This window comes from Schistocerca nitens, chromosome 1 (genome assembly GCF_023898315.1).
Source record: "Schistocerca nitens isolate TAMUIC-IGC-003100 chromosome 1, iqSchNite1.1, whole genome shotgun sequence".
NCBI classification, from domain to species: Eukaryota; Metazoa; Arthropoda; class Insecta; order Orthoptera; family Acrididae; genus Schistocerca; species Schistocerca nitens.
The window spans coordinates 178,640,616-178,655,006 of NC_064614.1; the positions used below are offsets into that span (position 1 = coordinate 178,640,616).

The window sequence follows — 14,391 nt, forward strand, 5'->3', positions numbered from 1 at the left end:
TGAATAACATCGGAGAGAGGCTTCAACCCTGTCTCACTGCCTTCCCAACCACTGCTTCCCTTCCGTGCCCCTCGACTCTTGTAACTGCCATCTGGTTTCTGTACAATTTCGCTCCCTGTGTTTTACACCTGCCACCTTCAGAATTTGAAAGAGAGTATTCCAGTCAACATTGTCAAAAGCTTTCTCTAAGTCTACAAATGCTAGAAACGTAGGTTTGCCTTTCCTGAATGTAGCTTCTAAGATAAGTGGTGGTTGTTAGTGTTTAACGTCCCGTCGACAACGAGGTCATTAGAGACGGAGCGCAAGCTCGGTTTATGGCAGGATTGGAAAGGAAATCGGCCGTGCCCTTTCAAAGGAACCATCCCGGCATTTGCCTGAAACGATTTAGGGAAATCACGGAAAACCTAAATCAGGATGGCGGGAGACGGGATTGAACCGTCGTCCTCCCGAATGCGAGTCCAGTGTGCTAACCACTGCGCCACCTCGCTCGGTCTAAGATAAGTCGTAGGGTCAGTATTGCCTCACGTGTTCCAATATTTCTACGGAATCCAAACTGATCTTCCCCGTGGTCGGCTTCTACCAGTTTTTCCATTCGTCTGTAGAGAATTCGCTTAAGCATTTTGCAGCTGTGACTTATTAAACTGATAGTTCGGTAATTTTCACATCTGTCTACACCTGCTTTCTTTGGGATTGGAATTATTATATTCTTCGTGACGACTGAGGGAATTTCGCCTGTCTCATAAATCTTGCTCACCAGATGGAAGAGTTTTGTCAGGACTGGCTCTCCCATGGCCGTCAGTAGTTCCAATGGAATGTTGTCTACTCCCGGGGCCTTGTTTCGACTCAGGTCTTTCAGTGCTCTGTCAAACACGCAGTATCATTTCTCCCATTTCATCTTCATCTACATCCTCTTCCATTTCCATAATATTGTCCTCAGGTACATCGCCCTTGTATAGACCCTCTATATACTCATTCCACCTATCTGCTTTCGCTTCTTTGCTTAGAACTGGGTTTCCATCTGAGCTCTTGATATTCATACAAGTGTTTCTCTTTCCTTCATAGGTCTCTTTAATTTTCCTGTAGGCAGTATCTATGTATCTATCTTACCCCTAGTGAGATAAGTCTCCACATCCCTACATTTGTCCTCTAGCCATGCCTGCTTAGCCATTTTGTACTTCCTGTCAATCTCATTTTTGAGACGTTTGTATTCCTTTTTGCCTTCTTCATTTACTGCATTTTTAATTTTCTCCTTTCATCAATTAAATTCCTTATTTATACTAGGATTTCTACTAGCTCTCGTCTTTTTACCTACTTGATCCACTGCTGCCTTCACTACTTCATCTCTCAAAGCTACCCATTCTTCTGCTACTGTATTTCTTTCCCCCACTCCTGTCAATTGTTCCCTTATGCTCTCCCTGAAACTCTGTACAACCTCTGGTTTAGTCAGTTTATCCAGGTCCCATGACCTTAATTCCCACCTTCTTGCAATTTCTTTAGTTTTAATCTACAGTTCACAACCAATAGATTGTGGCCAGAGTCCACATCTGCCCCTGGAAATGCCTTACAATATAAAACCTGGTTCCTAAATCTCTGTCTTATCCTTATATACTCTATCTGAAACCTGTCAGTATTTCCAGGATTCTCCCATGTATACTACCTTCTTTTATGGTTCTTGAACCAAGTGTTAGCTATGATTAAGTTGTGCTCTGTGCAAAATTCTACTAGGCGGCTTCCTCTTTCATTTCTTAGCTCCAATCCATATTCACCTACTACGTTTCCTTCTCTCCCTTTACCTACTACCGAATTCCAGTCACCCATGACTATTAAATTTTCGTCTCCTTTCACTGTCTTTATAATTTCTTTTATTTCATCATACATTTCTTCAGTTTCTTCGTCATCTGCAGAGCTAGTTGGCATATAAACTTGTACTACTTTAGTAGGCATGGGCTTTGTGCCACAATAATGCGTTCACTATGCTGTTTGTAGTAGCTTACCCGCACTCCTATTTTTCTATTCATTATTAAACCTACTCCTGCATTACCCCTATTTGATTGTATATTTATAACCCTGTATTCGCCTGACCAAAAGTCTTGTTCCTCCTGCCACCGAACTTCACTAATTCCCACTATATCTAACTTTAATCTATCCATTTCCGTTTTTAAATTTTCTAACCTACCTGCTCTATTAAGGGATCTGACATTCCACGCTCCGATCCGTAGAACGCCAGTCTTCTTTCTCCTAATAACGACATCCTCCTGAGTAGTCCCCGCCCGGAGATCCGAATGGGGGACTATTTTACCTCCGGAATATTTTACCCAAGAGGACGCCATCATCATTTAACCATACAGTAAAGCTGCATGCCCTCGGGAAAAATTACGGCTGTAGTTTCCCCTTTCTTTCAGCCGTTCGCAGTATCAGCACAGTAAGGCCGTTTTGGCTAGTGTTACAAGGCCAGATCAGTCAATCATCCAGACTGTTGCTCCTGCATCTACTGAAAAGGCTGCTGCCCCTCTTCAGGAACCACCTACGGTAGGCTATATGTATCGCTGAGGCACGCAAGCCTCCCCACCAGCGGCAAGGTCCATGGTTCTTGGGGGAGGGGGGGGGGTGGTCCTTAGGTTAGTTGGGTTTAATTAGTTCTACGTTCTAGGCGACTGATGACCTCAGAAGTTAAGTAGTATAGTTTGAACCATTTTTGAGGTGTTAGCTTAAGGATATTTATGTTTTAGAGTTCCGTACCTCAGTGAGGACAAACGAAATCTTTGTAAGACCACTTTGCATCTATCCATGTCTCCGTCTGTCTGTTGAGAGCCCTTTTTCTAATGTACGATTAGACATACCCAGTTGAAACATAAGTCAAACGTTGAAAAGTATATCAAACATTAGGGTCTGTGGTCCCTCGTCAATGTAAAAAGTGTAAACTTCTAAGTCAATGAGATTGAAAGATACAGCCATTTATGTCATATATTTTGATGCAATCTCATTCATCAAAACCTGTAGATAAACTATCTATATAAATAATTAAGTTTGAACGGAACCCTCAGACTGCAAATCCTATCCGCGATTGTCAGTTTTTTCAGGTCATAGCTTCGAGAGTGTAGTGGTTTCACATTCTTAGTCATGAACACCTGCCTCGTCTAAACGTAATGTATTGGTATAAGTCGTAGAACAGAGAGAGATAGTACACTGTGTGAAGTTACGTACAGCTTGCCTACTCTCCAGAACTATGACTGAAAATCGCATTGTAAGTGAAAAAGTTACGTATAGCTTGCCTACTCTCCAGAACTATGACTGAAAATCGCATTGTAAGCAATCTACAGGGGACTATTCACTAAAAAGTCCATTAACGGTCTCACTCTGAGAAACCACTAAAAATAATATTAACAATCTTAAAGCCCAAGACCGAAAATGAGAAACCTCTATCTATGCTGTTGCCCCGCCAGTTGGTGTAATTAAAATAAAGGAACGAAAGCTATACTTGATGTCATAAGGTAACTCAGTTGGTTAACTGACAGATACAAAATATCTTTGATTCGTTTGTCAGTCAGTACTTGAACCGTTTGCTAATAGTTATCACTTAATTCACTTCTTGCAATGATTTGTTAAGGGGGGAAAAGTACCAAATTTCGCATTAGTTCTGGTTCCACGAAAATTGCAGATATCTTGCATAAGTCATTTCAGGGGTCGGAGTTTTATTAGTGCATACCACATCTAATAAGACTTTGCTTCACTTTACTTAATTATTAAGAAGACAAGATACAATAATCGTTAACTTTCGTGAAAAACAAAAGAAAAAGAAAAAATAGGCAATCATCAGTCTTCGTTTTCCAGAAATATGACAACTTGACACGAAACAGGCAGCGTTACACCAATTTATATTTGAGTCAATTTATCGCCCAAAATATTAACAAGAAATCATCATGACACTACAAAGAACAAGGATGCTGAGAATTCATTAATGTATTATTTATTGTATTTACATCTGGAGAAATGAAGAAACCTACATTACGCATTTAAATTAAAGATAAATATTTGTCAGCTGAAATACGTCATCACTACTTCAATAAAGCCACTGGATGCAGGGATGGTTTTTCATTTAGTTAATGGATAGTCGATTTCAGCATTGCGAGGCTCATCTTAAGATGCACCAGTTCACATGAAGATGGGGCTGGCAGCCCCGAAATCGATTATGAATTAAATAAATTAAAAACCACCCATACAATTGGAAGCTAATTTACTTACTGCAAACCATCACATAGCTGCGTTCCTACCATCCACATCGACGGAAATTCAAGATGTTCGTTAAGGCTTGAAGAAAGTTGTTGACTGCCTATAATTAATGTTATACTTTGTCAATATTTGTCTCTGAAGAACACAAATTGTTGAGTTGTTAGTAACTGCTGTTGACCCATCAGTTTACTGTTAACACAACCATATTTACAACAGTAACCTATAAATGTATTGACCATCTAACCTGAACAAGCGCTTTCATTTAGTTTTTATTTTAATACGAAGAGACCGAATTATAGCTAGTGCACACGTTTCACAGAATGTTTTTCTCTTCTCAATCAAACGTCCTACTTTGTGAGTTATGTTCTTATTATTCACAACCTCTCTTCCCTTTGCCCGCTCCCCTCCCCCTCAAGAAGAAAACTGATAGTAAATATAGTCTCACTCAGATGGATATAATATAGATCTTCGATGAACCTTAATGACACAGTGACCATCGACATTATGACCCTTTGGAATGATAAGGTTCCGGCTGACAAAATCGAAGAAAATGAGTTATTTGTATGAAAAGATTCTATCTGACTTCTGCTACAAGTAGAACGTACTCGGACTGTGTGGGGAAAGAGCCGAGTTAGAAGAACCAACAGAAATCAGTTCGTTAAAAACGTTGGGATGCATGGTTATTTGACAGATGTAACTTAATTGTTTTTTTAACTGAACTTTTTTGTAATTAATGATAAATAAAATAAAGGTGAATATTAGTACAGCCATTAGTTTCCATTGATCAACTTTTATCATTCTAATAAACGGTAGGATTTAAATGGCGACAATATCTACCCCGCAGATTGCTCATGTTTTAAAAAGAAGGAGGGAAAAATATATTTTCCTTTATAAATTGACTGAAGAAGCATAATTAGAAGTAAGTGACATGAGAATAAATGATATGCTCGAATAGCATAGTCTGATAGTAATTTCTTGTACTTTTGAGAGATTGTTTGCAGTTGCGATTTTAAGAAGAATGAAGGAGGGGAAGATTAATAAATTTTCTTCACATGCCATTATGACAAGCACTGACTGGGTGACATAAGAAACTTGCTATTGTTCATTAAGAGACAAGAGAATAACGAGTTAATGAAACTTTGACATCAGTTTACGCGAAACAAATGAAGTGTTAGTTGCCATCTTGTCATTACAAAGGGTCGGTTAATTTAGCCTGTGATATGATTTGAATGATAAATTATGATGTGACTCTCTCCTCGATCGATTTACAATTGCAGTTATTGGTTCTGTCTTCTGTACACGTAATCGCCCAGCATGTAACAAGAAATACGTGATTACAGTACCAAAAAATAACGAATAAATCCTGGTGAATATTGTCTGGTCACGTTTGATGTGTTTTGGGACTGCATACAATGTGAGCGTGCCGCGTCCGGTTTTTGCAGAGCTTAAGCTGTCACATTCATGTAAAAATCACAGCACGTACTTGTAATACTTCGCTATGAAAATTACAGAATACTGGGTTTTCTAGGTAATGTACCGTTTAATGGTGAATGTGAACAAAAGTCGTTAACAAAAAACAACAGTGGAAGGACATGTGAGTTCGTATCTACGCACAAAGGTAGCCAAGCAGGCCACGGAAGAGGATGAGAACCTTTTTGAGAGAATTTTATCGTAGTCTGGCGAAATGGGTTTCAGACATCCGATGTAACGAAATCGCCGTAATGTCGAATTCGTTAAAGAATGATGAATAATAAATTTTATCTTTTTTGCTTTTAAGTTAATTTTCTTTCGTGCGAACTTTGTTGTAGAACCGTTCTCTTATTTTCGTGTGGTAATAAAAAATTTTACTTTCTTAAGAATTACGTACATTTAAAGAAAAATATTACGTGCACTCATATTAACTGGATAATAATATTCAGTTGAGAATTGAGTCCTTTAGATCATTCGGCCTTGGCATACACTTTCCTGATGCAGTGGGTTTTTTGTTAAATATTTTTACTGAATTTTATCCCGGCAATAGCCATAGAACACAAGATTATCTCTATCAGCAGAAAATGTTGTAATTATTGCCAAGCCGACATTTATCACTGATCAAACCTACTTCACTATGCATTTGAGTTATTTTTAAAGAACCAAACTGTTTAAATTTCAGTGTTAACTAACATTAACTATCCGCCTACGAATGCACAAACGTATAATTAATTCAAATTTTATCAGCCACAGGATCACTGAAAAGAAAGAACAATTTCTTAATTCACGATTGATTTTTATGCATCTGTTCCCGATTTACGGGTTTGATAATTTTTTAAATGTGCCGCCTCTTCAGATCTGCGATTGTTGGTCGCGGCACAGCCCAGCAACACCGCTAAAAAATGCTGAAAAATTCTTAAAGAAATTTTATAGATGACGTGGGCAAGCTAATTTACATAAATAATTCACACTTTTGATAAATACTGATATATTTAGCTCAAACAACAATTCAACTCACATTAATTCGTAACACATCGTCTAATGGCGGCTAAGTCCAGACGGAGACAAAAGACTTCTACACATTCGTTAAAAGCTTCTTCACAGCGTCCAACCTCAATCGCGTCTCATCAGACAAGACCAAAGAATACATAATGTTTAGTCCTTATATAGCATTTCCCGACTATTAACATTTCTTTGTAAATTGATTTCTGGCAAAATGCGGTATCTCTGATACAGCAAATACTGACACATTTTACATTCACAAAATAAATACAGAAAAATTCCTATCCTAAATACAGAGAAATATTACAATAAAAATATAAGGAGAATAATTAATACCACATTAAGTAATATTTTTGTTCAATAATTACGATATATACAACTTGCCCAGAGCGGCGTATATGGTACAAATAAACTGTGAAAATGCCAGGGAACGTTACATTGCCCCCTGGCAGCATTTGGCAAAGAGTTTTTTACACTTTGACACAATGGTGCCAGTAACGTTCTTTATACTTCTGTATGTTTTACGGAATGACTCTTTTATTTAGTCCCAGGGTTATATAAGTTCATGGCTCCCCCATTTGGGCGTAGGCAAACAGGAAACCTGGGCAAAACTGTGCCGGAGCCCAGCCATCCCAGTTGGTTTATAGTCAATATTGTCTTTTTAACAGTTATTCATTTGAATTAAATTAGCAGTTTGTCACAAACGGGGTTACACAATTACACAATATCACAGTCACATACAGTTCAATGGAAGGTTTTTTGTGTGTGATACTATTATTCTTGTGATACACTACAAGGTCACTTGTCCTAGGATATATCACTCACGGACATACATAGTAAATGTTCAATGTTTATCGAAATGAAGTCATTAACATGTTATTCAGTTTATGTGAACATTTCAAAAAAGTCAATAATGTTGTATTTGGTGAGCGGTGCGGAGTGATTGTTGGGCGGCGCTCGACGCGGCGCGCTGACTCCGTGTAGGTCACCGCCCCCGGCGTTGACAGCTACGGCGCGGAGGGGCGTGGCTGTCTGGTCTGCTACGGGCTGCTGTGGCCGCTGCATAGCTGATGTAGCCGGATGCGCGTTGGATATCAGCTCGCCCGTGCGACGTCTTCTCGCGGTGCTCCAGGAAACATGCAACAAGTTCACAAACAGTGTACTATCCTTATAGGCATTTTTCCTGCTGTGGGAAAGAACGCACACAGTTAGTGGTAGTTATTACTCAGTAGGCCTTCACTAGTCTGGTTTGCACAATGTTTCGTTGTCACAGTAACACTTTTATGGGCACACAATATTCTTCACCATGTCATGACTTGTCATTAGTCACACGCAAGTTTTCACCTTAGGACAAATTCAAAATGTATTTCTGTAGTCAATGCGCTTTCCTAGCGTCCCTTGACACACAAAGAGTTAAAGTTTGACACTAAGTTGATCCACCGTCCGTTATCGGTTCATTGTTCGTGTCGTGCTAGTTGCTTGTCCACTTGCACACACGGTGATGATACAGTTTTTTTATTACTTATACACAACTACTCCGTGACGTATTGCTGCAGGTTTAACAGTCACTGTCTGTCTCTGCCGCACAATACTGCACTTTTGTTATAGTTCCTTTATTTCTATTTACAATGTCCGCTGCTCAATTTTGTTTGTAACAGCACATTTGTAACTCTTTACCAAGGTGTGAGATTTGCGTACATGGTAACAAATATTCAAAATTCGTATTAGTTTGCCCAAAGTCATCTATATTCGTGTTCGATTAGATTTTATTTGTGCATTCCAGCCGGATTCAGGCATATTGTTCAATAACTCCTTTGTACTCATGTCACACTTTACTATCAACGTCCTACGTAACTACAGTGTAGTCTCTGTAGGCAAAAATTTACTTGGACTGTATCTGGCTAGCTCCTTTTAACTGATTGAATATGCACATGCTTCAATTGAAGCTTCTTTGTGCGTAATTTTGCGCTACATAAATTTGCAACAAGTTTGCCTCCCGTGGTGCCCTCGGGTCACTACTGGGTGCATTATTTTCTCTGATAACATTGGTGAGATAATAAAGTTCTCAGGGCATCATATTACTGATATTATTCTGGGTTCGAGTCTGTCAATCTGACAGCTACATATATATATATATATATATATATATATATATATATATATATATATATATATATATATATATATACACATAATAGAAAATATTGTGCCAAGAAATATTTCAAATTTGACACAGATATTAGAAATTATGTAGTACACTAACTAATCCTTACTAAAATGTTCTTCTTGACTGAACTTTGTCACAGCTTAACACTACAAATAATTGCACTAATAAGTTTATCTGTGCAAAGATTTAGAGCATGGTTTAGATAACACAAATTAAAAGAGTACATAACATAAATATCCATACACATAAGAAAGTCAATCATATCCTTATAACTAAACACTTCTACACTAGTACACACATTATTAATGTTCATTATTTACAAAAGAACGGTGTCCACATAGGACTATTAGTCTTTTATTGTAGGAATGCTTTTACATCCTTACGCGGATACAGTCCCCGTACTCTCCCTGAGTGGGGATCTGCTGAGAGATAGCTACTATTTCCTTCTTGGACTAAGGAATGGAGTATGAGGCTCGACAGTAAGTTTTGTGAGGCTTTACCTCGATATTGTACTGATATCCCTTAACAATTCCTGGTCGTTCTGAAAATACCTCTGCATAATTAAATAATAACTGTACCAAATCCTGCTGTTGCATAGAATTCAAATTTTCGGACTGTGACACTTTGTTCACTAATGCGTCCATATTCGCTTTTGATTGATCAACTTGTACGTCAGGATAATAGAGATTCTCTCCTAGACAATGATTGTCTAAATGTAGTATCGACTGATTCCTACATTTTATGTTAATAGCGTTACAATTAGGTACAGGTACCTCTCCAGATCTGAGCATGGACAATTCTATTCTCCTACCAGCATTCATCAAACTTAATTTTCCCCGAGAAAGGTCGATTATTGCGTCCCTTTCTCTCAAAAAATCTACCCCCAAAATGCAGGCTACTTTTAAACCCTTTACTACCAGGAATGAGCTCGCTATGGCTTCTTCCCCTATATACATCTCTACCCGCACTTGGAGTTTAATTATTTGTCGCTGTGCACTTATGGCTCCAGTGACTTTACAATTATTCACGGGAAAAGTCAGCATACGCCTTTCCTTCCCCAGTACTTTGAATAAGTCCATACTCATAACACTGACAGTAGCACCTGTATCTATGACTGCCTGCACATCAATATTGTTAATTTTGATCTCTATTATCGCTTGTACTTTGTCTTTGTGTTCCTTTATGCACGTGGATGGTTCAGTTATTAGTTCGTCTCCCATCTGTACCCCGTCATTATATCTAAGGATACAAATTTTGTTCGGCGTTTTGTTCTGTGTCGGGCTGCTCTCACTCCAAACCTCAGCCGACGATGGAGAGCGTATCTCGGCTGCATCTAGTTTGTTGAATTATTGCTAGTGGATGGGCGTGGCTGCTCTGTGTCACTGACCTCCACTATGTGCACGTTGTGTTGCGTCGGCCGCCACGGTTGCGCAATTGGCGCATTTTGTGGTGGCGGTCGGTTATTGTCATATCTATCACTGTTTTGCCGGTCCGGACTGGGCCTCTGGTTCTGTGGCCAAGTTCGGTTTGCATCATTATAAGTATTAGTGTTGTACGGCCCCCTGGCATTTTTCCATCTATGATTGCTTGGTGGGCCTGTTTCATACCGGTCATCGAACCTCCTCTTTCGGTCATTATTCACCGGCGGACTATTGCCATTCCGGTCTCTACCTCTATTTCCGTTTTGTGCATACTCTTGTCTCCTATTATTACCTCCGCCGTTTCCATTACTTGGTGGAGGCGTGTTATTTCTACCATTTCTATAACCGTTTCCGTTATTTCTAGCCTGTTCAGAGGCTGCCTTAACGTCCTCCTGAATCAGGTCAATTGAGTCCAGAACAGACAAGAAATGTTCCATATCATTTTCAGGCACGTGTATAAGCTTTTCCTTTACATGTATCGGCAAGTGTGATTTCAAAAGTCTGATCAAATCCCGGGATGAAATCTGTTCGTCCCAGTAACGGGTCTTGTTAATGTACTTCTCAAAATATTTTCGCAAATTTCCTAGTCGTGGAGAATACGGCTCTGGATTATATACCTCCTTCCGTAATCTCTCTTGAATACATGTTGACCAATATTTGGCCAAGAATGCCTTTTCGAATTGCTCATATGTATCACAACTGTCAGCTGCTTCGGTTGCCCATAATGCAGCATCTCCTTGTATGTAAGACATAACAAACTGTATTTTCTGGGTATGACTCCAAACGCTAGGCAAAATGTTTCTAAATCCCTTGATAAACACTACAGGGTGGACAGATTTCTTCTCCGTTGTAAAGATCTGAAACTGTCGGTTCCTAATCAGACTTTCTTCAATCACAACTTTGGAATGACATTTATTTGTTCCGCTTACATTGGTTGCCTGTTCTGTCTCGCAGTCGCAATTTTTTACTGCAGTATTTATATGCCTATCATTGTTGGACCTGGCTGGCGTGACATACGCCTGTGCCTCGTCCTGCCGCAAGCTAAGTTCCATTTCGGCAAGACGCCGGTCCACACTCCGCTGCCACAGCGAAATGTCTTTTTGCACTATCTTTTTAAGATTTTGCACATCCGCTTTTGAGTCCACTTCTCTGGCCTCAGTTGCGGCGTGCACTTTCTCATCTAGTTCCTTTGTGAATTTACTTTCTGCTTTGTGCACTTGTTCGGTCACTTTGTCCTCGATTACTTGAGTTGTGTCAAGTTCTAGTTGTTCTACCCTATTAGTCAAGACACTGATCTCCTCTACGATATTGGCATTAGCCACTTGAATACTGTCTACTCTTTCGCTTAATTCTTGCACTGTTTTGGGTATGGTTTCATATTTTTGTTTCAAACTAACAATCTCACTTTGCATAACTTCTAAAGTTTGCATCAACTGTAAGTCCCTCTCATGCAGGCGTCGGTCACGCTCTGCTTGTTTAGCTTCACGTTCTCTATCGCGCTCTGCTTCATTGGCATCACGTTCTTTATCGCGCTCTGCTTGTTTACTTGCAAATTCAACTTGGAAATTGAGCATACGCTCGAACATAACTCTTAATGATTGCACTTCTGACATCACACCACTCTCTGGTCCGTGTCCAGTGCTTGCAGATTGCACAGCATTTCCGCTATCAACTGAATCACTGGGTGGCAGTGGCAACATTTCTTGCCCTTCTGCCCCCAGATTCTCACATTGTACTTCCTGAACTACGTCACTAACATTACTTTGTGTCCCACTTTCCAACTCGGTATCACTACTTACTGACTGTTGCTCATTGTCCATATTGATATCTTTCTGACTACGCAATCTAACCATAATAAACAAATGAAATAAAATCTGATCTAAATATCCTAACACTCAGGTCTCACTGACATAACCACACAAGAAATGGACATTAACTAATACACACTTACTATATACTACAATGACTAACTACTTAAACGTCCTGTTATTTTAAAACAAAGCACTAACAACAAGCACACCACTAATGATCCGAGAACACTGCACTGAGGCTACTTTACTACCCACAGGACAACTACACTGTAGCTTTACCTTTTGGTGATCTATCTTGGGTGCAGCTGCCCCCTGATATTGTGGTAGGTAATTAATTTTTCAAAATAATGAGCTCTCTTCTTCAGCTTGCCTCTGGATACATAGTGTTCTCATGCAAAAAATCATACACATGTATTACCACACAATATTGGTTATGAAATACATACAATACATAGAAAAATTATTAAATGTTCTCCAACAAAGTTCGACTATATTAATTCCCTAGTTATCTCACGGGTATTTAGTGGCCACTGCATACTCGTGCCCCACGCTGGGCGCCAATTGTAACGAAATCGCCGTAATGTCGAATTCGTTAAAGAATGATGAATAATAAATTTTATCTTTTTTGCTTTTAAGTTAATTTTCTTTCGTGCGAACTTTGTTGTAGAACCGTTCTCTTATTTTCGTGTGGTAATAAAAAATTTTACTTTCTTAAGAATTACGTACATTTAAAGAAAAATATTACGTGCACTCATATTAACTGGATAATAATATTCAGTTGAGAATTGAGTCCTTTAGATCATTCGGCCTTGGCATACACTTTCCTGATGCAGTGGGTTTTTTGTTAAATATTTTTACTGAATTTTATCCCGGCAATAGCCATAGAACACAAGATTATCTCTATCAGCAGAAAATGTTGTAATTATTGCCAAGCCGACATTTATCACTGATCAAACCTACTTCACTATGCATTTGAGTTATTTTTAAAGAACCAAACTGTTTAAATTTCAGTGTTAACTAACATTAACTATCCGCCTACGAATGCACAAACGTATAATTAATTCAAATTTTATCAGCCACAGGATCACTGAAAAGAAAGAACAATTTCTTAATTCACGATTGATTTTTATGCATCTGTTCCCGATTTACGGGTTTGATAATTTTTTAAATGTGCCGCCTCTTCAGATCTGCGATTGTTGGTCGCGGCACAGCCCAGCAACACCGCTAAAAAATGCTGAAAAATTCTTAAAGAAATTTTATAGATGACGTGGGCAAGCTAATTTACATAAATAATTCACACTTTTGATAAATACTGATATATTTAGCTCAAACAACAATTCAACTCACATTAATTCGTAACACATCGTCTAATGGCGGCTAAGTCCAGACGGAGACAAAAGACTTCTACACATTCGTTAAAAGCTTCTTCACAGCGTCCAACCTCAATCGCGTCTCATCAGACAAGACCAAAGAATACATAATGTTTAGTCCTTATATAGCATTTCCCGACTATTAACATTTCTTTGTAAATTGATTTCTGGCAAAATGCGATATCTCTGATACAGCAAATACTGACACATTTTACATTCACAAAATAAATACAGAAAAATTCCTATCCTAAATACAGAGAAATATTACAATAAAAATATAAGGAGAATAATTAATACCACATTAAGTAATATTTTTGTTCAATAATTACGATATATACAACTTGCCCAGAGCGGCGTATATGGTACAAATAAACTGTGAAAATGCCAGGGAACGTTACACCGACCAGCACTAGTTGTCTGGTTTTCCTTAATTACTTTGGATGAATTAATAAATGAAACTGCAAAGGGAAAGCAGCCTGTAGGAATCTTTAAATATGACAATAATTACGCTATGAAACATGATTTTTGATGTTTGCGTACTTATCGCTGTTCCTGAATCACTTCTTTGCTCTTATTTGACAAATTTTATTAGTTTTTTGTATCACTTACACTTTTTGACAAATCACATGAACTCATTTTTCGTTTAAACCTAAGTTCTACACAGAGAAATTTTATTGCAACTAGGGGAAATTTTATTTTAATAAGATGCAGTCGTTGACCACACTTTTCACATCCATGTGGCTGTTATGCAGGAAACTGTAGTTCATTGTTGCCATGCTGTAGTGTTTTGAGGTTATGTACGTGCCGTTAAATGCAGTTTTGCAGTTTCTTAGAAATGAGTTCCTACAAGTGTTTGAATAACCCTGACGTATTCTGTTATGTTTGTTGTAGCTACATCATTGTTAAACAAAGTCATTACA

General features: G+C 38.6%; 1 non-coding gene across 1 annotated transcript; it reads right to left on the minus strand.

Moving 5' to 3' along the window:
- Positions 1-415: 415 nt before the first annotated feature.
- Positions 416-488, minus strand: Trnaa-cgc (transfer RNA alanine (anticodon CGC)). Its single transcript has one exon. It is a non-coding gene; the product is annotated as a tRNA-Ala (tRNA).
- Between the last annotated feature and the right edge of the window lie 13,903 nt (positions 489-14,391).